Below are 24,770 nucleotides of genomic sequence, written 5' to 3' on the forward strand. Positions count from 1 at the left end.
TGTTAGAGACATTTTTAGTTTCAGAAGTGAAAGGGGACACTATACCTGACAGGTAGAATATTTGGGTTTTCTGGAAAAAGTCCAGAGAGCAATGGTATTCTGGAAGATTCAAAAATCATCCCCAGATTGATGAAGTTGTTGGAAATTACATCAGACCTAAGTGTACATATAAATAAGATTGCTAGATCTCTGTGTTTCCATGGAGACTCCTTATCTTTGTGGCTAGAGTCTGTGCTCCTAATTTCCAATAGAGTAGAAGTCCAACTTAGCCTGTTTTATGTGAAATTGTGCAACTCAGGAAAAGTCGAATTGTTCAAACAAAATACTACTAGTATAAACCATGAATTGAGGTGAATGTTTCAAGAAGTTAAGAGGAGCACAGAACTTGAATTGTATAGACCAAAATTGGTATGTTGGAAATAAGAGTTAAAGATTTACTAGAAAAAGTACTCAGTTCTTCTGCCTTCTGAGTTCTCTTCTTCCACCTCAACTTGATTTGTGCTTTGAAAAGGTTAATTTCTCTGCAGTCTCTTGGACCATGCAACTCTCTGGATGCTTATTCCACTCTAAGGATAACTAACACCAGGCTGGAAAAAGGACCCAGGTAAGAAATATTCGTAGTCAAAAAAAAGATTTGAAGAACAGCTGATATACAGGAGCTATAGCTAACCTTGACATGAGGTGGTCTTTATTCTCTCAGTGTGTTTCGGGTTTTTTTTTAATGAGGGAGGGTATGTTGTTTCCCTCTTTCACCTGTTCTAAGAGAGGTGTAGATTAACTAATCAAGAGAGCATCGTATGCCTGAGAGTGGTGTGGAGCAAGGGTCAAAGCAGCCTTGATATTAACGCAGGTTTGTTAGCTCAAGCAACATGGTTGTGTTGTGCTGTCCCTTCAGCAGTGAGTTCACACCAAAGGTCCCATCAGACCACTGACACCACAAAAAAGTCTTCATAATTTCTGAGTCTTCTCTTCTTTTATTTAGCATAATTTTGGTCTTATTTTCCTCAAAGTAATTAAAATTACTTTAAAAAAGCATATCAGTTAATCCCAAATTCTCTAGAAAGGATAGTATTAACTGTTTAAAGTCTCATATAGGACTTCCTTAGAATAATTCTACATAGCTAAAGGTGAAGATTAGCAAAAACCCAAAAAGGAAAAAAAGTGTTTAATGGGAAGTTGCTTTTTAAAACGTTTCTAGAGACAGAGCCTCTAGCCTTGTTTAAAGTTAATACAAAGGTATCTTCCCTCTGAATTCTTTGGATCCTTTTATTCTATCCAGGCTAACACATGACCAGCTGAGGTAGATCAAACTTCAGGGTTAGGGATCCATTAAGGACAGTGAACACTTTTGTTAACATGAGTCATTACATTAAAGTGGGTGAAATATGTTTCATTCCCAAATATCATTTGTAGCTTTTGCCCTTCAATTGTTTTCAGTGAATCCCATGTAAATTAAAGTGCCTTTTCTGAGCTAGCTGGGAGCAAGAGATTAATTGGAGTGAGACTGTACTAACAACTTCTACTAAGAATGGTATTTCTACTGATGAACTTAAAGGATATCATACAGCACAGTTTTACAGGTGGAAATACTGGGGTGACTAATGAGAGGTGACAACACAATACACTAAAGGTGACCCTGCTGCCTAGTGAAAGAGATGAGAATCAAAGGAAGATCCACAGACTTCACAATACAAGCAGTTTCTGTGCTATATTAACTTGTGTGATACCAGTATTTGCACTCATATTATGATTAGTGCTGAAGCCTCAGCACTGTATTGCAGCATTTCTTTCTCTATAATAATAATCCTGTTGGTGACACTGGAACCTCTGACAGACTGTAATTTCATTGACAAGAATTGACAGGCTGATGGAAAGAGTGATTGTACCAGTGATGTTCAGATTTCTTATACTGTTAATTTAAGAAATAAGCATAAACTATGATTATAGAAATTTGGAGGTTTCTGCTGAATGGTGTGTAGGCCATTAGACTGGATTTTTTCTTACAGCTAGAAATGAAAACTGAATTTCACTTTAAACAGATGTGAATCTATGTTTATTTTAAATAATAATGAAGCACTTTAGGTAAATTAAATAAGCATTCCTAGAATTGTGGATGAGTTTCCAGAACTACAAGCAAATGCAGACAGTAAGTATAAGACAAAAAATAAAATACAGATTACAAAGAATTTTAGAAGAACTGGGTTCCTATAATTCCATTTTAAATACAAGGCAGCTCTAAATTCTTGCCAGCCTCAACTATGTCTATCCCACTGATCCTACTTTGATCAGTTTCAATCCCTAAATCACTTCTCTCCCACCAGCCACTTGTCAGTTTAACCATAAGCAATGCAGACTTTTCCTTAAGGTTCCTTACATTTGTAAGCATGAACTTTGCTATGTAAGGTATGTTGCCTGTAACATCAGTTTAAGCAGCCTACAATTTTGACAGAAATACCAGCAGATTATTTATGATTTATGTAGGAAAAAAAATCTATATAATCTTAGAGGATTAGTTGTGATGAGCAAACAATTATTGACTTATTTTGTAGTCCAAATGAACATACTCAGCTGTGACTGTACCTCCGCAAAACTTTCATCATCTTCATCTTGGAAGTACCAATTATTCTACAGCTTTAGTCAAGATTTCTGTGTGGCTTCTGAGGCAATATTAATGCTTCAGTGAACCATCTACTATTGTTTTCCTTCAAAGGAAAGCAATAAAATAGTTCCAGACTCTGGGATCTTCTGATAGTCTAGGAGCCCCCTGCTGAATAAATGTACTGCCAAACTATTATTAAAGTCTCTTTGAAAAATTGATCTATTGGAAACAGTTTTCTGTAATGGAAGTTTAGCTTAGTATATCATGAGCCCTGTGGGAAAGACATCCATGGATTTTGCCAACGTTAAGTCCCTGACTAGCTTGTTAAATGCCAAAATGACATTTGTTTTCTATGCAATAAAACTGGAAAAAAAAGACCAGAATTGTTTTCCATAAAATGCTTAGAAATAAAATTAAATGATTCTACAGCAACTGTGTGATGGTTAACAATTTTGAGCTACAACTTGGTAATTTAGAACAATAGCTATTTGTATGCAGTATTCCTGAGAACAAACACATTATCCAGTTGCTTTATTTAAAGTGGTCCTAAGCCTCTTTTAAAGCCAAAAGACACCCTATTTTTCCCAGTGGTATCCACCCCTCCTCCCCATGCAACAATACACATCAGCTTAGGACTTGCTATTCTGTGCTTAAAGTTTATTTCTACATGATTTTGATAAGTGGATTTTGAGAATTATGCAAAGAGGGGTTTAAACCATTGCTTCATTGAGAACAGTGTGGAAAGATCTCAGCACTTGTTGTGGAGTTCTGCAGTATGTGAAGGACTTTTTAAGGTCCAGAAGTAGTAGACTTGTTACCACAGAAGTTTGTCTAAGCCTTACCTGCTATGCTATGTTAAAAGTCGCTTAATGGTCTTTGCAGTCTGAGCCATTATATGGAATTTCAGATAAGGCACTTTTAAGAACTTTTCTTAGCTTAAATTTCATTTATGTCAATGAAGCATAAGAGTTTCCCATTCCACTTGGCTGTCCTAGAACTGATTTAATGTATCTCAATATTTTTGGTAAAATACAATATTGGGATAGTTTTGGGGAAAAGGGCAAGGGAAAAAGCAGGCCTGGGAGAGTTAGTGGCAGCTCTGGGTTCAGGACTTCAAGGAGGAGAACAGTACCCAATTCCTTTTCTGTCCCTTCAAGGAGGAGAACAGTACCCAATCCCTTTTCTATCTCCCTCAATTACTGGAATAATTTCTGTTCAGGATTCAGTATAGCCCTTTACCTCACATATAGCCATCTCCTTTCCCACATAGCTGTCTTCCTTCTCACCCCTTCCAGTTAATGTGCAAGAATACTCCTCCAGTTCTCTTTCATCCCAAGTTGCTGTAAAGGGACGAGGAAAACACCCTGTTTCTTGTTTTACTAGAGAGAGGGAACAAGATAAAAAACAGAAGAGGGGACACTCCTGCACATTGCGTTGCTAACAAGATCAGTAGAAATCTGGACAGGTGGTAAATTATAGGATTAGCCAGCTTTCCTGTAGATAAACAAATCCGCCATGGCCTCCTGTGCTTCTGAACTGACATAAATAATCACAGTTTAGGAAGTGACTGATCAATGAGACTCATGATTTGATGCATGTAGCTGTTGTTTGAGTGAAAGAAAAGCAATACCTCAGGACAGTTTGATTCAGATGCTGCTGCTTTTTACTAACTGGGTCTGGGCTGAAGGGAGCTGAACACCAGTAGCTGGCTTAGGGTGGGTGCAAACATTTGTTTTACTGCTGTTGTCATTTTGCACATCAAGTGAAATAAATACAGTGGCAATCAGCATATTTTTGCTAGAATAATTACATGCCCACTAGTGGCCATTTTGTACAGAGAGCACTAGCAAGGTATCACTTTCATAAGCAGAACCGTGGCAATAGCACAGAGTGTAGGTAGAACAAGCATTTTTGCAAAGGATCTGAATGTAAAGGAGTAATCTGTTTAATAATGCTAAGAAACTCATCTAACATACTGAAGTCCCAGTCTCTAACCAATGTATTTAGCTGTCATATTCAAACATGGAGTGTTTTAATCTCTATTCAGGATTTTGCAAAGGGAGATGTATTGCAGTAGAGCCGTACTGACACCAGGAGGTTATCAGTATTAGTGGTCAAAGATATATGAATATGGAAGTATTAACATGTCTCACAAAAAGCATTATAAAAGTGCAGTCAGTAAAAAAACCAGCCCCAAAACAACCAAAAATCTATCCAAAACGTCCACTTGCATTGCATATTTTTTTATCTGATGTTGTATTTTCAGGATAGGTATCTTCTCGAGGTTTTATCTGAAGGGTTTTCAGCTAACCCTGCATACCATGTAACCATGAGAATGAGGACCAAACTTTTCTTTTGATAGTCATAATAAAGTGGTATTAGCAGAAGGTATTAGAAGAAGGAGGTATTAGCAGAAAAATGTCTACAAGAATAAAATAGGGGATACATTCAAACAAAGGGTGCACATCTCAAATCTAAGTGATAATGTCCCATGGAGAGGTGGTTCTCATCACTTCCAAGGCTTTTTTTCTCCCCTGGCAATTAAAATATACTGCAACTGGCTAACTTGTATCACACCTGTCAGACACTGTTTATGTTGCTCTCCATTGCAAAAGCAGGAGAGAAGAGAAACAAATTGGAACTCTGCACCACTAGAAAACCCATTTTAGAAATTATGACGGTTGCAGATGCCTGTGCTGGTACTCACTATCCAAAGTCATCTATGCCATTTGCAGCAGCAACTGGTCAACTATTCAACCCCTTGAATATCGAAGCGGAAGTGGTCAATCAAAAAAAAAAAAAAAACAAAAAAACAACCAAACAAACAAACAAAGAAAAAAACCCAACAAAATTAGAAAACTGAATGTATAAATTTATGAGATGGACAGGAACCCTTTGGAATCTAGGGGAAAGCCATGGGAGCTATCTTCTTTGTAGAAATAAAAACTTAAATGTAGGAGTTTGCAGTTTGGGTTAGAACACAACCAATACCTCAAGAAATTATCCTGAATTTCTTTGTTTAGAATCATAAATGTGAGGTTATGATATCTTCTTTAATATCATGTCCATATAACTCTGTCTCAGTCAGCGATAATCTGGCTAATAATTCTTAGTTCTTAAGCAGCACAGTAGATGGAAATACAAATCTTTTTCAGGTCATGAAGCTGTATCTTAGCTAAATGGACTTTGCAGGGTAAATCAAAGAGTATAAATTAGTATTAGAGCTGTTCACTGAGGGTAGAGACTACCAGACACAGTGATAAGCATAAATATTGTGATGCACCAAATATGACTGCAAGTTGATCATTGTTTTGTACAGGATTTAGAACTTTTTCTCAGAGATGTCTTGATTGTGTCTTTGAATACAGATTTGTAAAAGTACAGTGTCTTCTTTGATGTTGCACACTGCAAAGCATTGCTAGGCATTATGACACAATATTTTTGATGGGTAAGTCAAAATTTCTCAGTCACCTGGAGTGAAATTATGAAAGATATCTGAATGTCAAGTAGCTTTATTGGTCATTGTAGGGAATAAATGTGAACTATTAGTATCTGTATAGTATCTATCATGGGGGATACAGAAAGGACAGTTTATTTACTCATCACTTATCGAAACAAGGATATGTTTTTGGGGGGCAATACTTGCACTGAAATGCGGACTCTGTGCAATTAGATAGCCCTAATTCTGGCATAGAATTGCTCGGCAGCATTTGTGCATCAAAACAGTGTTCTGGGATTTCATCGTAGGCAGTAGCCCGAAGCCTTCCCCTGCGCTGCCACGAGGTGGTGAAGTCGGCTCACAGTTTGCAAAGCCAGTGCTCTTCCCTGCGTGGGAAGAGGATTCCTCCTGCAGCAGCTGGGTGACACCTGTAAGCTCAGCGGGGACCTGGGGCTGCTTCTCCCAGGGCTAAGTCCAGCTTGCATGGGAGGTCGAGGCGAGGCTGCTGTCTGAATGGGCTTAAGCTCTATGAAGCGAAACTTCAGCTTCCAGTTACTAGTTCTGCACTTTTTTCTGATTGAGAGATACTAAATTCCTTACACTAAATTAATCATGAATCATATTCTAGTAAAAAAGAAGAAAGGAGATTTGAAGTAAGACTGCATCTCACTCTCACTGAAATCTCTGTTACATTTAAAATCTGTGGTGTAAGGTTCCTGTTCACAATTTCATTTAAAAAAATATGAAAAGACATATTTTCCACACACATACATAAATGCTAGCTGCTTTTTCTAAACTGTCTGACCTTTCTAATTTGTAGAGCTAGCCATACATTTGCTAATTCCTCCCAACCTGCAAGTTGCCCCTTCTCCCCTACCACTGTATTTATAAAAGATTGGTAACAAAAAAATAAAGGGAAAAGAGAATAGTTTTGAATTTTATGTGTTTGGGGGGAGGAGAACACAGGAAAGGAGAATTTGGGTGTGGAGGGTTAATTGTCAGTGCTGTATAAAAAGATTTCTACTCTTTGGTAATATTAGGTTAAAGATTAGAATGGATGACCTTAAAGGTCTTTTCCAACCTAAACAGTTCTATAATTCTATGAAAATGTGCTTTACATACCATGTTTCCATTTCAAGTTTTCCAAATATTTAACCAAAAAAAAAAATTATTTTGATTTTTAACTATAACAAAAATGAGTATCCAAGCTACACTTGAACATGCTCTGAGCAGAAATAGTAGTGTTTAACTGGAAAAAAACATGAGAATTCAGCTTCAGTTTTGGTTTTAGGGGAGCTAGAATGTTATAAACTCTCAGGAAAGCTGTAAAATGTTGACGGCAGGTAGGAAATGGAATGCTTGACTCACAGTTCTGTGCTGAAAGCAAATGTGCAAACAAAAAACCCCAACCACAGTTCCCAACCCATGTAGATAAATAATTCTAAAAAAAAAAAAAAAAAAAAAAGCAGAAATTGTAGAGTATGTTGCTGCAGGTTTTAGGTTTCAGGGGGGAGAGAGGCAAAGGTTGCATCTTTTGTACTTATGTCTATTTTTTGTCTTAAATGCCCTAAGCATCTTGTTTTATAGATTGCTTAGGTCTAAATGAAGGAAACATCCTTACATCCTTTGCCTGTCTTCCTTCGAGTCAATGGAGGCATATATTAGGATTTGCATCTGCAGCGTTTTTCTAATATTCTACTGGGGATCATGTCCTTGCTCCCATGAATACTTGCAGCCACTGGGTGGAGAACTTGTCTAACAAACTGTCTTATTATGACAGAGTGAAAATCAATCTGACTGTACTTTGCTGGCTGGGCAAATTTGTCTAATACAGGTCATATATTAGGCTTTTCTTTTTCAGTGGTCAACGTGGTTCAATTTCCAGCTAGGACATAATTTGCACAATAACCTGAAGTTGAAATTAATACTAAGAAACAAGCTGTACTGGGCTTAAGAAAAATCCATTAAGCTGTCTGCATTAGAGGAAGAAGCTGGCCAATGGAGTTGAAGCACATTTGTTATACTGTAAGAAGAAAGTTCCAGACAAATATCACAGGAACCAAGATGACACTTCAATAACGTAACTTTAGGTTTAATCTTAACTGCACATAAGAATATTATTATGGTGATTTATTTGTAGTACTATCTTGTCTAACAGACTCAAATGAGATCACAGCCCCACTGTGCTAAACACTCATATCCAGCAGAAGACTGTACCATTGCAGCTTATTTTTTAAGTAGATAAAAGTAAAAATTTTCTGGAAGACTGAAGAATGAAGCAGAGTGGTCAAAAATTTCAGAGCTGCTCATTGGCAAAGCTAAGGATAGACTCTAGATTTCTGATTTTTGATCTTGTCTTCTTGTTGCGTCACAGCCTCCATGATGTCATTTTGTTATTTAAAACCAGAGCAAGCACACCAGATCTTGGGGCAATACTAAGGAAAAAAATGAAAATAAGTAGGTAAAGATAGCTAAAGAAGTTAAACTTTCTATAAATAGGTTGGGGTGAGGGGGGTGGGGTGGGGGAATCTTTTTTCTTTTTCTGGAGAAAGGCACATGTGCAGCTGAAACAAAAGATAAATTGCCAGCTCCCATCTTTTCAGTAACAGGGAGAATATGCGATGGTGTCCGGAGGAAAATTTGTTACTGCTAGTGAGCTATGAAGCAGAAGTCAGCTCTATTGAGGAAAAAAAAAATGCTTTAATGAAATCAAACTGCTTTTCCCATGTCTATTCTGCAAAAAGGTTCAAATTCCAGGGAAACATTTTCGTCAGCTTATTGGGTGGAGTGGTATGATACCTGGTACAGTATACAGACTCCTGTAAAACAGGGCAGATCTCTGCGGTTCTAGTGGACCCTGTTAAGAACTAGATACCTTGCAAATTATTATTTTTACTTTTTAAATATGGGTTACACAATAGCTCTCTAGAGGCTACTTAAAATAATCTCCTTTATATCATCAGGGCATTTCTATCACAAAAATCTTTTCCACAAAAAATGTGTCATATCATTGAATGGACTAAATTATTAATCCAGGGGTTTTCTATTTACATGTATGTCTTTGATCTAGAAATACGGAAATTATTCTGGGACAGATTGCATCAGCTTTACTTCTCTGAAACAGTAACTTGTGCTGCAAATCTTCTCAGTTGTAAACAAGAGCAAAGTACTACGGAAAGAATTATAGCCTTGGCGATATTAGTGGCAAAAAACTTTGAATGAAGTTTGAAGAGCTGCAAATTCCATCATTTGTTATAGATAATATTAACTCTCTTTTTGTGGATGCCTATGCCATATGTCTTGGCTTCCTTATATATGTGCATGCTTTGCAAACAGCATTACCCAATTAACTGTTTACTTGCTGTCTAGCTGGACAAAGTTACTATTGGTAATGATTATTCAAACAGTAAGTTCATGTAAGTAGCAAATTGGTTGAATATTCAAACTGGTTTTGTATATGAACAAACCAACAAAAAATTGTAATTGATTCAGATCAAATAAAAGTGCCTCTGTTCTTCCTCATTCAAATCAGAAACTAAATTATTCCAGGTTGTGCTAACCATAATATTCATATTATGAATATACAAAGCAAAAAGTATAGTTAGAAATATGCTGTATTACTGATGGAAATTATGTTGTCCTTTTACTTAATAGTTCAGGGAGAATAAAATAATTGTTTCAGAAGCTGGGAGTCCAAACTCCTCCTCTTTCTGAGTGAAGTAGTTACCCTGTAACTACTAATCAGTAACACTGTAGTTGCTGATTTTGTATGGCATTTTCTCATATGAGAGGTGTTGAAGTTCCCATATCAATATTTAAACATGAATTGACCTTAGAATAAAAGAAATACATGTTTATAATGCCCAGTGACCAGAGGAAAGATGTGTTCTATTCACTGGTCTAAGAAGAGAAGAGTTCAGGAAAACTCCTGATATGGCATTTTTAGCTCTGTGCCAAGCAGATTTAAATTTGGAGTTTCCCCAGAAAACAGGTTTGCTGAAAACAATAAGTGGATAAGGGCTGCCTTGGAGAAGCAAGATAGAGGTAAATCCCTTCACACTGCCATCCTGATAAATCCCTTAGGAGTTTAAGGTATGCAGTTATACAGAGGTCCCATCTGCTAAAGGACTGAAAGAGCAGTCATAAAATTTCATTACAGAGCAATAAACGAGAATAGGTCGGGATTCAGCCATAGCTGTATGACTAAGACCTGTTATTCTACCACATCCTTTTAGCAGCACATCACTAGCAGAACAAAAGTTGATTTTCCTATGTTCTCCTTGCTGGACTTAACGTGCCCTCCTGTCATTCACAGCCGTGTTTTAATTCAGCTCCTTCGGTTTTGTCCAGTTTGGAGGGAGAACACTGGAGCTTAGGAGGTCACCTGTGTGTGTCTGTTCTGTGTACTGCAAATCAGAAAACATATCCAAACAAGAGCATAGAAGACATTATCCAAAGCACAGAGATGAGTTTTAAGCGCTGTATTTTAGGCAGCTATTTTTTGTATGCACAGGGACCTTTCTTTTAAGTTTCCTAACCTAAACTACGAAGGAGTAAGGGGGGGAAGGGGAAGGGGGAAGGAAGGGAACATGACATGACAGGCTTTTACTGTTGATACCTTAGAAAGGAATTGTGGAGAAATTTACCTTTTCCTGCTAACTGTGAGGAAGAATGTCAAGCTTAGTGTTCAAAGCTGGACAGTGAGCAGTCTGCCTGCATTTCTAAGTACTCACACCTGAGTGAGGTGCAGAAAGTTAATGACAAGATGCCTATGGCCCCAGGTACATAAATATGAAATCTATATATTTGTTATTAGCTCCACCAGGGACAGAGATTCTGTCTAGATTGTATGTTGGGCTGTGCAGAAGAAAGAAATGTAATCAACTTCTGGCTTTCTGTGCATGTTCAAACACACTCCCCCTTTCCCTCCCCGATGTATAGTTGTCATAGTATAAACATTCTGCTAAATATTTCCTCCACCTGCTTCAAACAATTAAAGAATCATCTCTTAACAGGAAAAATAAATGTACCAAATGTCACAATGCCTCAGGGGGATCGAAAATGATAAAACAAATGCTGTCGCATCTATTTTTGATCCAAAGGTAAACAAATGAAATGATGTGTATACGTGTGTATACACATAGATTTACTCCATCGGTCATGTAATTCATCACTGAGGCTATTGGTTAAGGGAGAAATTACAGTTCCAACATATTTTCCAAACATTTAAACCTTTCTCATAAAATTATTTGGGGCTGAAAAATGTCTCCTGCTCATTCTCAAGCCAGGTCTCGGAAGTGAATTTTCTCGGAAGATTTCATAAAAAAAAATATGTTCTGGGGTTTTATTTTCACATAGTAACTTTGAAATACATTAGCTGACATTTTCCAGACGCACTTTTGTGCTCAAAAGAAGCCCTTATTCAGGAGATGGACTAGATGGCTAAAAACAAAGAAAAAACTTTACCTTTAGCCATTCTTGTTGCTGCATGAGGAAAACAGTAATTTGGATCTGATTGAAACACTCCCGTTTTATGAGGCATAAATCTGCTAGTTTTTATTGTCTCCTTCTTACAGGGCTAAATTTTGCAAGACAGTGTAGATCAGCACTTTCTAGTGAAACTAAATATATACCTTTCTTTGTAGGAAATAAGGTCTAGATTTTGCCTTTCACTCGTGCAATCCATGGGAGGTAGTTCAAAGAGAAATAAAGGAAAGAAATAACTCACTGTTTTTTCTTTCAGAGCTTCCAGAAAGTGATCTTTAGAATTAGAGATGGAACAGGAGGGTTACAGATAGCTCAGTCTCCAGATCATGTGTGTGGATGTCTAACGAATTCATATTGATAATTCGAAATTTAGCAATCTCCTGGAGGCCAAAAATGCGGGCTAGTTCATAGGAGTCCCCAGAACCATTTGCATAGAAGACATTTATCACTCTACTTTGTCATAGTCAATCTTGTCATTTATTATATGCATATGTCGCTTTGTAACATTAAGCTGTTAGCTATTAAGAGAGGACCCTGTGTATGTTCTTGCTGCTTCCTCAGTGCCTACCTCTGTGACTAGGCTGCACACTATCAGCTAGTCATGGGACAGGAAGAAATAATCCATAACAAACTCTGTGCTGCACAATGCTCGAACATCTCAAGCTAATCACAGCATGAAAGAACTGATGAATCATTTGACTTGGAGTCTTCAGTTCAGTTCTAGATCCACTGTTGATTTGGTCACATAGCTTGGGATATACTTGAATTAGCTTTACAATGCTTAATGCAAGCATGAAGCATCTTGTGTCCTTCCTTCTCCTAAGGGCATATTGACCTGCACCAACTCCCATACTGCTGCAGCTACATTGCTGCTCATGCCATCATTGTGATAGAAAAAGCTGGCTCAGATAATCCTATGCTTCACTGCAGTCTGCATCCTAGACACGTATTGCCTGCTTCTAAAATAAGGGTAAGAAGAACAGCAGAGGTTTTTTGAGGATAAAGATATGAATGATTATAAGATTCATGGTTTTGCTGAGCCACAAGCCTGCCTAGACAGAATAGAAGGAGTTGCAGTCCTGCAGAGCGAGAATGTGCAATAGTGTTGATGCAGTGGCCTTTCTTTTTGATGCTGTTTGTGGCTAACAACATTTAAGGTGCTGACATTTGAATCAATAACTAGTCATTCCTTTTCAGAATAGAGATCATTTGATAATGGAAATGACAATGAAAGATAAAAGTTGGACTTGTCTAGCAAAATGAAAGCATTCTTGTCAGTGGTATTATAAGAGATTTCAGAACTCTTTCCTTAATCTTCAGAATTTTTGTTACAGTTCTAAAAGGCAGCTAACCTTTTCCTGAGTGCTCTGCTTAAATGATGACAGATCTTCTTAGCTGTCAGGCTCGATTATCCATTCAGAGCACTTTATCAATCTGTCTGACTTGCATGAAGAAGGTAAATACGTTAAAACCTTAAACCATGTAGACTTCTCTACCAAACAGCATGTCCCTGATGCCATATACAGGACTCCAGCATCAGATGATTTCAAATCTGTTTGTTTTAGAATGAAAGTGAAAAAAGGAAAACATAACAAATGGGCTAAAAAGTGTCCAGTCAGAAGGTCATGTATCCCCAGCATCATCTAGTAACCTCCAGTTGAAATCAATGGAAATCTCCCTATGGTTTCATGAAACTTACACAGAGTCCATATGGATCACATAGTCATTCCTGCATTTACTGTCTGAGTTAAAGCTTGGGCAGTAGTCATTTCAAAAAGGGCTGTTGATATTGCAAACAGCCATGCAAATATTTGTTGCAACTGAAGGCCCATTTCCTTTGAAGCCAGTTAGAAAGTGGAGCAGAACAATGCAATAAAGTAAATTAAGATTTCACTGTGAACTTCAGTGGGTACAGTATCAGGTTGCGAAAGCAGTTAAGTGCTTTTTCTGGGTATTCTTGGAACAGCATCAGATTTTTAACATAGAATGCTGAAAACGATGGAAAAATTTAAGTATCTTGATGTTTTAGGGTGCATTACTACATGCACTTCAGCCTCTTCCTCACAGGTTTGGCTCATTTTTCTGAAGCTTTAAATAGCTAAAAAATGGCTTTCCTATGTTGCCCTAATATTCTATTATATTCTGTTCTTTCTTTCTGGCATGTATGATATAGTGTAATGACATCACATCCATTAAATCTGTCTTTCTTCCTTTCAGAAACTTGTTTAAGGTTAACTGAGGCACAAGGGTTCTATTTCATGTATTTGATGCTATTTAAACTGCAGAGCTCTAATTCATAATGACTTTAAAACAATGAAGGGATAACCAGCAGCTGGGTCACAGAAGTTTATACAAGGTTTCTGCACTAACAATACTCTATATGTTATATATGATCGAAGGACTTTTCATTTCCTGAACTCTATTGCCAGGGAATACAATCCATACTTTGTTCTCTTAACATAATTTTGCTGTTTTAATAAAGGCTGCTGATTTGGCAATAAATAAATTAAATTTAATATTAATACCCATGTTAACTACCTGACAAATGACATCTACAGTGCTTCTCACCATTAATCTTTTCTTAAGTAGATGCTGAACTGGGGTGAACATTACGTATATACGTGTGTATGTGCATATATACACGCACACATATGTATACATCATCTCAAGAAATAGAATGAGAAGACTGATTAAGTGTAATGCTGCCATAAAACTACTTCATATAATTCATTACATTTCTCCATATCTCCATTTATGGATGTAAAATGGACTAGTCAAAACTCGAAAAGTACATTTTTCAGCTGAAAGTTTCACAGAGAACAAACCCGCTCTTAAAATATTTTATAGTAAGTGACTATACATACTAAAACTAATTTGAAAATGTCAGTTGGAGATCATATAATTTAGCAGCGTCAGACAGGTTGTTATACTGTGTAAGCCATGAGTCTAAGAGGGTTCCTTTCCAAGATGTTGTCTAGGACTTGTTGTACCCAAGTATTAGACATGATACTCCTCCAACCCAAAGCCAGATATGTTCCAGAAATTATTATTTTTTTTTTGTATTGCATGAAAGAAAAAGAGGCTGTCCTTGAATACTGAGGTAGTAAATCTTGACAGCTGGAGATGCTGTGTTCTTATCTTTGGCAGCAAAACTTGCTCATGTTCCTACAATCTAGATGAAAAGCACCCAAATTGTTAAGATGTTCAAACATAAAACAGCTGAAAGTGTCCATGATGAGCCACAGAACAAGTCACGATGCTTAATGTAACCAATAGCTACATTATAGAAACCCAAGAAGAGGTTATACAATGTCCTCCTATGTGATCACAGTGCAACCAGACTTACCTTTCCTCTCACCCCAGCCTATCACACCCCAATCAGCACTGGATGTCAAGCCTTTAGAAAAAGGATCCTGCAAGTAACTATGTAGTGTTTGACTAAGGCTGATCTAACAAACATTGGAAAGTGTAAACTATAAACTGTGCTTAATCTGCCCATAATATGAAGGGAAACAACTAGCCCACTGCAAAAGTCTATCTGCATGTGTGTGTATATTTGCACATCATGACTGGAAAGAAGAAACTCACTTGTCATACTAGAGTATCCTCTTTGCCTTGGGACTATCTTGTGGTATTAGTGACTCTGTCCTTGGAGATTTTTAAGACCTGCTTATGTAAAAACTTCAAGCAACCTTGTCTGAACTGATAGACGAATCTACTTAGAGCAGTAGCTTGGATAAGAGACTTACTGAGCTCTCCCTCTTCCAACAACCTCAGTTTTGTGATCCTAAAGCAATAGCTGGTTACTTATAGAGTGTCATGAGAAATTACTGTGCTGTACTAGAGAATGTATTTGTTTCTCTGTAGCATTGTTTTTTTTTGTTTTGTTGGGACTGGGGAGTTGTCCTGGGTTCAGCAGTAGCAGTTATTTTTCTCCTTCTTAGTAGCTGGTGCAGTGCTGTGTTTTGACTTTCGGCCTGGGAACAGAGCTGATAACACAAATGTTTCAGTCTGACCAAGGACTTTCTGAGCCTCATGCTCTGCCAGGGAGGAGGGGAGGCCGGGAGGAAGCAGAGACAGGACACCTGACCCGAACTGACCAAAGAGGTATTCCATACCACAGCACATCATGCCCGGGGAGGTAACTGAGAATTACCCAGAAGGGCATTCTCCTCTCTGTCAGGCTTGTTTCTGTGGGTGGTATCGTATTCTCTTCCCTTGTTATTTCTCTTATTATTATTGGTGGTAGCAGCAGTGATTTGTGTTATACCTTAGTTACTGGACTGTTCTTATCTCAACCCGTGGGAGTTACATTCTTTTGATTCTCCTCCCCATCCCTCCGGGAGGGGAAGCGGGGGGGGGGGGTGGGGGGGGGGTGGGGGGGGGGTGTAGGAAGGACAGAAAGAGCGTGGGGGCATAGAAACTCAGTGGCTGACTGGGTTTAAACCATGACAGGAGTGTGTTTGTTTGGCTGTTTGATTTTTTTTTTTTCCCCAAAAAACTAGCAATAAAAGTAGATTTCTACAATAATTTTACGTGGTAGCTTTTAGTTTCACCTAACTTTTCATCACAATTGCAGAATCATTCATTTAAAATTCTTCTCTTACTGAAAAGTAGCCCTAAAAATATTTATTTAATAAAGATCCATTAACGTCCTGCTGTTTTTTCTTCATGTGTTAATGCTGATTTTATTTTACTTCTTTTTCTCTTCAGTTTGATGGTTAAATAAAAATAATAGCTTGCACAGTGGGAATAAAATTTAAATTAAAAATAATCCTAGTTAAAAACTTTTAAATCTTCCAAATTCATAGGAAAAGCATAGTTTAATAAAAATGTGCAAGGTATTGTTGGGATTTTTTGTTCTCAGCCAGCTTTTTTCTTCAGAAATGGGCATGAATCATGGTAAGTTTTTTAATAGTAGTAATCAGAAAGCTATGCAACTGAAACCAGTCAAATTATGGCTTCTAAATGTAGACATTTTTTGTTAAATGTTTAGTATAGCCATTCAGGGAAACATAATGTTGGTTTATGCTAACTAGCACAGATTGAAAGTATTTTTCAGTCTTGATGTTAGGTTGTCTAAGAACCTTTTTTTATATTGTATCCCATTTATGCAAGAAAATGAACTTCATTTTAAAGCTGGTATCTTTGAAATAGAGGAGAATTTGCACTGCATGGGTTCTGTCTGCAATATCAGTGAAGTTTGCAAAGAAAACTAGTGGTAAAAACAGTAATGTTCAAACAGCCAAATCTCTATTCTATACTGTTATTACTCTATGGATTAAATGTGTGAGAATTTACCTAAACATGATACCGGTATAGATCTTAATAATTCTGAGTGGAATTATACTTTTAAATCTTTTAATTCTCTAAATTAAATGACTATGACTTTTTGGTTGTTTGTTTGTTTGTTTTTTCTTCCTCCTTCTCCCCTCTCCCTCAAATGCTAAATATCACTAGGGACTGCTTGTGCTGCCTTTCTATCTCCGCTAAAAATTAAGATGGAAGCATCGCATTCAGGAAGTTGGTCCTAAAATTCTATTAAAAAAAATCTTTCTCTGGAGAGGTTGGTTTCCTCCTAGTCCTGGTGAATGAAATTTGCGCTGTGATTCTTAAAACAGATGGTAGCTTGGAGATAAGCTTATGGAGGCATTGGCTGATCCAGTGTAAAACTGTGTGTGTCTGAGCGATACATCACTTTTCTCAAGGAACACAAAATCTACCAACCTGTGATATATAATTTTGGAGTTTTGTGTTTCGGAGTGCAATCCACTTGTATTGACATCAGGTTCACATCTGCCCATCTATATTGACAGGGTCATATAGCTTTGACTTGAAGGCAGAGCTTGTGATTGGAAGAGTAGAATCTAGAAGAAGCTCTTGTACTTCATGGGTGCATGACTACATCAGCAATTATTTTAATAATTTTACAGAAAGTGTTTATTGTTTTCACAGAACTTTCTTTCCCATAGTACTAGAGTACTGCACAATACAAAGTGCTCTTTTTAGCATTTGTCACACATTCATAAAGGATTTAGCTACAGTAACATATTAAATAGAGATGGTATACAGGCTTAAGCAAAGGCATCCAATCGTCCACAATGTATAACTATAATTAGCATGCTCCTTGGCACAGTTTTCTATTGGATCATCTAATACTTTCTCAGACAATCGTCAGGCATAGTTTGGAGCAAAGAATGTTCACAGTAAATAGTTTGGACAATAGCTGTGGGAGAGAAGAGAGTTTAGCTGTGTTATATTATTAGCCAGTAGGTTCTTGACTTAAGTCATTTGTTGAAAGTTTATGCATGAGTAAAAATATAAATCCCAGTCTTCTAAGTTTTAAACAAATCTCCTAGCTGTTGGGCAATCCTTTCTTTTGCTTGCATTGACTCCATACAGGAAGTTTACCCTGTTTTTACAGGCCTAAATCTACAGTAATTTACTCCTGAAATTAGTCATTAAGTCTCTGAATAATCATCTCTTAGTCAATATGCTTGTAAGGTTCTGCCTGAACAGCACTTACGGCATTCAATGAATAGATTGCAAAGTCCCTGGGACACAGTCTTTTCCTTATTCTCATGCTTTTGCTTTATTGGGTTAATTTTTCTCACAATTTCAGCTTGTCCCCAAAAATACAGGTGCTTTGTAAAGCCTGAAAAATACATTCCTCGCTATTCATTCTTACTCTTGAGTATTTCCGATGCAACCAGATTGAAATGTGCCTCTCATATTCTGAGTGGCCTGGCTTCCTAACACTTTTAAAGGGTCATTCACTTCAGCGAGAGTTTGCAACTGAATGACAAATTCACTATGTTTGATTTTACATTCTCACATGCTAAAAGGAGAGTGATAGATAAAATTATCTCCTTCTTAGAACTTAAAAATTACCATGTCAAGATTGAATGACAGACATGATGAAGAGATGCATCTTATCCACATGAAATGTATACATGCTAGTTGATATTAGTATGCTGATATGAAGCCAGAAAGATTTTCAGAAGTCCTTAGCATCTAGACCTGGATGAGTTTCAAGACATGGTTATCTCCAGTCTAGTGCCATAATGAAGTAAACCAGATTTCCAAACATTCTCTAAGAGTCAGTATCTCACACTCTAAATGGGAGCAGGTGGATGAATACATTTGGAAATCTAGTCTATCATTGTACTGTAATAAGAATGGAAGATCAGATGCTTTCAAACACAGATATATTTGTTAGTACCCTGGAATTGCACAAAGCTGTGTCATTATTTGTGTATATTTTAAACGCCTATGTTGCAGAAAGATTATGGTCCTCCCAGAAGGCCAGGTATTACTTCCAAAACTAGAGGTGAAAAACACTGATTCTGTTATCTATGATTGGTGGTCTTATTTGTCACCAATTACTATTTAACTTAATAAGTTTTTAGAGATTTTATGAGAAAAGCTCATGCAGCTTTGGAACTGTGGGGTTTTCTTTAATCTGATTATTCACAGCTTGTTAATTTGTAATTGGGCTTCTACAACTCAAAACCCTTCAGATTTCAGAAAAACTAATTTTTTTTCTTGGTTTAATTGTGGTATTCACACTCAAAAGTGTGGAGTAAGATTGCTTCTGGTGGGTTGTATTCAGTGTCCTGGAACTAATTAAATATATTATTGATCGCTTAATGAAAAGCACCACGTTCATACAGAATTACTGTGAGTGAGGATGGATGCAACAGCTACTTCTTATTCTGTTTTGAGGATCACCTGCCATTTTACTTGGGTGTATTTCTGCATATCAAGTGTGCTTTTAAATTAAGTTATGGTTGCCTACAGGGCACTATGTTGGGTGGCTCCATTAAGGTGTCCTTATACTTTTCCTTCAATTCAGTGCTACCCGTTGCTTTTAATTTATCTTAAGATCATCAAAATTAATTATGATTGAGTGTATAAAAAGTTCAAATAGCAAATCAAAGAGTTTTATTAAGTGCCCTTTAGATTTTCTTATGTGTTTAGTGGTTTTAGCTTTTTATTTGCTCACCATTGTCTGATTCTTCCTGATTACTGTGAGAAGGATTGATAAAGTAGAACAGAAATGTTTAAATGTTATTCCCACCAACTCTTTAAGTTCTTACTGGGGTTTGATATTCCTATGAGGCGAAATAAATTCACAGCTGTTCTATCAGTGGTGGTGGCAACTCAGACCTGTAGTTGCCCTTTCCCTGTTGAGGCATTTAGTCTTTGCTCCTTGGCAGCAAAGCAGTGGCTGTGCATTAGGCAAACAAAAGCATTGCTGGTCCTCCTCCATCATCCCAATGCCAAAAATTCCAGGCCATTAGTGTCACATCCCCACAACCATCATTGCACTTGTAGCAGGAAATGAGTTCCCACAGTACCTGATGGACATAACATAGTGTGCCTACTGCAGCAAGTGTTTAGGACAGGATTTACTGGGATTTGGTAGTTCACAGTTGGCAGGGGATGGTGAAGACCTGTCCAGTGGATGGCCCCTTGGGTGAGCCTCCTTGTGTACTGTGTAGTTTAGTCCCAGGGCACAGATTCTGTGAGGTACCCTGGGCATAAAAACTTTTGCTGGAATCCTAATCTATTTGGTGTCCAAATGGACAGTTAATTCCATGGTTCAAATCCATGCTATATAGACTTTTAGCCTCCTACTAGGGTGGTGGATGCATCTGCAACTGGAGAATAAGATCTGGCGCTCATTAGTGACATTGCATGTACAAAACTCCATGCGTAAGGGTTTGTAACATCCATGGTGGATTCCAAACCTAATGACATTGTCATCAATATGGTCTCAGGCAGGTGGGCCATCTATCAAACTCAACCTGGAAAAGATGTCACATGTGGTTCAGCAAATAACTATCATGTATCCATCTTTCTCTTGTTGCAAAGTAAAAAGATGTTATAGCTACCTGTAATCACCTTCAACCTTAACCTATCCACCCCATTACGTTACATTAACTCAGGTAATACGTTCAATATACGGACTATATCCACTGATATGTAGATGGATGGACATATCCCTGTTAACCAAATTCTACTTTCAGAAGATTAATAGTTTAGTGACCGACAGAATAACCACAATAACCATACTAGAACCATTGCATTGATATATTGTACATAACAATTCCTGCTAAACACAGCAGTGCTCAAACACATATCCTGAATGGACTCAGGTCAAATCAGGTCCTCATTTCTACACCAATATACAGCCAACCAGGAGTACAGCCAATGTACCAGATTATCTATTAGTTGTACTTCTCAGGTGAAATCAGCAACACAGCAGACCTTGTATGCACTAGCTTCAAGACCATTCATTCCCCTAAACTTGTTGCGCAACTTCCTCTTTTGTTATCTCTGATGCCTATGTCAGGTCCAGTATACTACAAGTCAATCTATTAGTTTCTTTAACAAACCACAATTATTTTGGGGTAAAAGATGGCAAAAAAAGTCTTACATAAATGATACAATGCTGGTTAATTGTAATATCCCTTTCTGTCCAAACGTTATTTCTCTTCACTGTCTCAAATCCCCCCTTTGCTTCTAGTCACATTTGGTTTAGATTTGCTTTGGATCTTGTTATGCCTTTTCCTGCCAGGTTAAACTTCCACTTACTCTCAGAAATGTTTTTTTCCATGTAACCAATGTGCAAGGTATCTCCAGGTCATTTGACAGATCAACTAAATAGGCTGTGTTTTTCCCGTCTCTCACAGTGAGGCATATTTTAAAGACTGCATCATTGCATGTTTCCAGAATTGCTTCCAATACCTTGGTGTCCTTTTAGGAATTATAGATATTAATCCTGAACACAGAATTCCAGTAATGGCGCTATTAATGCTGCCTTACCCCTTTTATCATGTTCCCTTGCTTGTAAATCAATTAAGGATCATGTTAGCTCACTGAAGGAAATCAGGTTCAGCTGGTCATCTACTGTTATAGTCATTTATTATCAGCCTTGAGGCAGAATCATTGCTCTCTGCAGTAGCATGTCTCATCTTACAAATATTCCTTATTTCTATGTAGAAGACCTTGCACTTGGCTGCATTAAAACCTATGTTGGATGGAGCTGACCTCTTCAAGCGATCCACGTCACTCTACAAGTGACCTGCTCTCTGTATTATTTACCATTCCACCAATAGGTCACACCCAGCCCTCTGATTAATTGAAAGTAAAAGGAAATAGATTTTTTTGTATATAAATTAGTTTAATGCATGAGGTTATGACCCAAATCCCATTAGACTCACAGAAAGAATTCTTATTGAATTTGGGCAGCTTTAGATGGGGTTCTGAGTCAGTTGCTGTTCTGCTATTTTAGAAATTGTCCCAACTCCAGGGCTGAGCAGAATATATTATAGGCTTTCCTGACAGCTACAGAATTAATTTTGCTTAGTTTGGTCTACTTTTTTATTCTTTTACTAGCAAAGAACAACTGAGCTCTCCAGGCAACATGGGGTCAAAAGCTGGCTGCAGAGCTCAGACTGGAATTAAAAGTAATTTTCAATAGCTTAACAAACTAATTGTCCATGGATCCAGTTTCTGAAAATATCCGTATGCATGGTCTTAATATGTTCTGTATTTTTTAAAGAGTAAGTCTGGTGTTTTTGTTTTGTTTTGTTTTGTTTTTATTATTATTATTTTTCCTTAATTACACTAGTGAAAGGCTTGATTTGATAATCCTGAGTCAAAATTCATGCAGGTTATCAATTTTGCAGAAAACTACAAAATTTCAAATTTTCATTCAAGTGTGGGATGTATTTTTTAAAACACTGAATAATCTTATTACATATTTTATAATCTTAAAGCACTGACTAATGCCAGTTGTCATTGTTTTAAGTAAGTCTAGGAATATAACTAATAATTCTTAGTAGAAGGAAAGTCTTTTGATACAGAAAAGAATAAAGATTTTCACTCAGCTCAAGTTTCCTAAACCTCAGTGTCTAATAGGAAGTGGAATGTATTTCCTTTGAATCTGTCTTGCCTATATATACCTGATGTCGTCTACCTGGACTTGTGCAAAGCGTTTGACACTGTCCCACACAACATTGTTCTCTCTAAATTGGAAAGATATCAATTTGATGGATGGACCACTCGGTGGATAAAGAACTGGCTGGATGGCCGCACACAAAGAGTTGTGGTCAATGGCTCGATGTCTGTCTGGAGACCGGTAACAAGTGGTGTCCCTCAGGGATCGGTGTTGGGACCGGTCTTGCTTAACATCTTCATTGCTGACATGGACAGTGGGATTGAGTGTGCCCTCAGCAAGTTTGCTGATGACACCAAGCTGTGTGGTCCGGTTGATATGCTGGAGGGAAGGGATGCCATCCAGAGGGACCTGGACACGCTTGTAAGGTGGGCTGATGCCAACCTTATGAAGTTCAACCACGACAAGTGCAAGGTCCTACACCTGGGTCGGAGCAATCCCAGGCACGGCTACAGATTGGGCAAAGAAGAGATTCAGAGCAGCCCTGCAGAGAAGGACTTGGGGGTGCTGGTCGATGAGAAAATGAACATGAGCCAGCTTCAGTGTGCGCTCGCAGCCCAGAAAGCCAACTGTATCCTGGGCTGCATCAAAAGGAGCGTGACCAGCAGGTCGAAGGAGGTGATCCTGCCCCTCTACTCTGCTCTTGTGAGACCTCACCTGGAGTATTGTGTGCAGTTCTGGTGTCCTCAACATAAAAAGGACATGGAGCTGTTGGAACAAGTGCAGAGGAGGGCCACGAGGATGATCAGGGGCTGGAGCACATTCCCTATGAAGACAGGCTGAGGAAGTTGGGGCTGTTCAGCCTGGAGAAGAGAAGGCTGCGTGGAGACCTCATAGCAGCCTTCCAGTATCTGAAGGGGGCCTATAGGGATGCTGTGGAGGGACTCTTCATCAGGGACTGTAGTGACAGGACAAGGGGTAATGGGTTAAAACCTAAACAGGGGAAGTTTAGATTGGATATAAGGAGGAAATTCTTTCCTGTTAGGGTGGTGAGGCACTGGAATGGGTTGCCCAGGGAGGTTGTGAGTGCTCCATCCCTGGCGGTGTTCAAGGCCAGGTTGGACGAAGTCTTGGGTGACATGGTTTAGTGTGAGGTGTCCCTGCCCATGGCAGGGGAGTTAGAACTAGATGATCTTGAGGTCCTTTCCAACCCTAACTATTCTATCATTCTATGATTCTATATGAGTCACAAATTAATTTTTCGATGACTGTTCCTTGGTGTTTTTATGTGTGGCATCTTATGTAGTAAATCCCTGATCTCAGTTTAGATTAAGGCATCAATATAATAACTAATAATTTTTCAGTTGAAAATAAGCTGTTACAGAAATAAAAAGGGGTTACTTTCAGGTGAACATTTTTCAGCATTGGCGTGAAGCCATTTTCAACAGTCAACTACAGAAAGATTTATTGGTCAGATGACTTTCATACATACAGTGCAAATTAAAATCCCAATCTTGGAAATGTGTGTAACAATAAAACCCTGGACCATTTCTACATTTGTAGAGAAAGGCATGAACCCGTGTGAATTTAAGAGCTATAGCAACCTGCCTTAGGCCACAAGGTATCCCCCCATTTTTCCCCAAAAATCATATGCAGGGCATTCAGAAAGCTTTTATTGTATTCTTTTATTGATATTAAAAATAGTCTCTACAGTTCTCTCCCTCCCAATGGCTAGAGTCAGAATTTTATTTGCTAATTGTTGCCTATGTGCTTTGGCACACAAGGCTGTATTTTTCAATATCAAAGTAGTTGAGTAAGCTAATTATACTGATCCTCAAACATTCAATGCCTGTAGGCTTTCTTCAGTGTATTGTGTATTCGTATCAGAAATGAAGCTTGTCTTGTCTGCTTGCTGTGCTGTGCATGGGTTCTTAACCTCCTGCTAAGATCGTAGCTATTGATTTGGGTTGGCTCTGTCTGTAGGTGCCTGGCATGATGCACGATGCCTTATTTCTCACAAAGCATTAAATACCTGCTTCTGAAAAGTGGGATGTTTGTTGGTACTTTAAGGCCACCAAAAGCACATCTTTACTAGTTAACTGAGAATACTGCCTTGATATAGGAACCTAAAATCTGGAAATTGCTGGTGGTGTGCAGTGACTTGAACAATGGCAGCAGATGTTGAAAACTGGGTGGATAGCACCCTGCCATGCAGCTGATAGTTTGTTGCCAGTAGATTTTATTAAAACTTCTTATGTTCTTTCCCCAACATTATTTTTTATTTGTTTTGAAAAAAAAAAATAAATTTACATGTCAAGGGGTAACTAAGTTTTGCGCAT

General features: G+C 37.9%; 1 long non-coding RNA gene across 1 annotated transcript in view; it reads left to right on the plus strand.

Moving 5' to 3' along the window:
• Window positions 1–443: 443 nt before the first annotated feature.
• LOC136009148 (uncharacterized) overlaps window positions 444–24,770 on the plus strand; it is a 38,822-nt gene continuing 14,495 nt past the window's right edge. Inside the window, exon 1 of the long non-coding RNA XR_010610361.1 lies at window positions 444–604. This is a non-coding gene — a long non-coding RNA (uncharacterized LOC136009148). The remainder of the gene's footprint in view (window positions 605–24,770) is intronic.

The sequence above is a fragment of the Lathamus discolor genome, chromosome 2 (genome assembly GCF_037157495.1).
Source record: "Lathamus discolor isolate bLatDis1 chromosome 2, bLatDis1.hap1, whole genome shotgun sequence".
Taxonomy (NCBI): domain Eukaryota; kingdom Metazoa; phylum Chordata; class Aves; order Psittaciformes; family Psittacidae; genus Lathamus; species Lathamus discolor.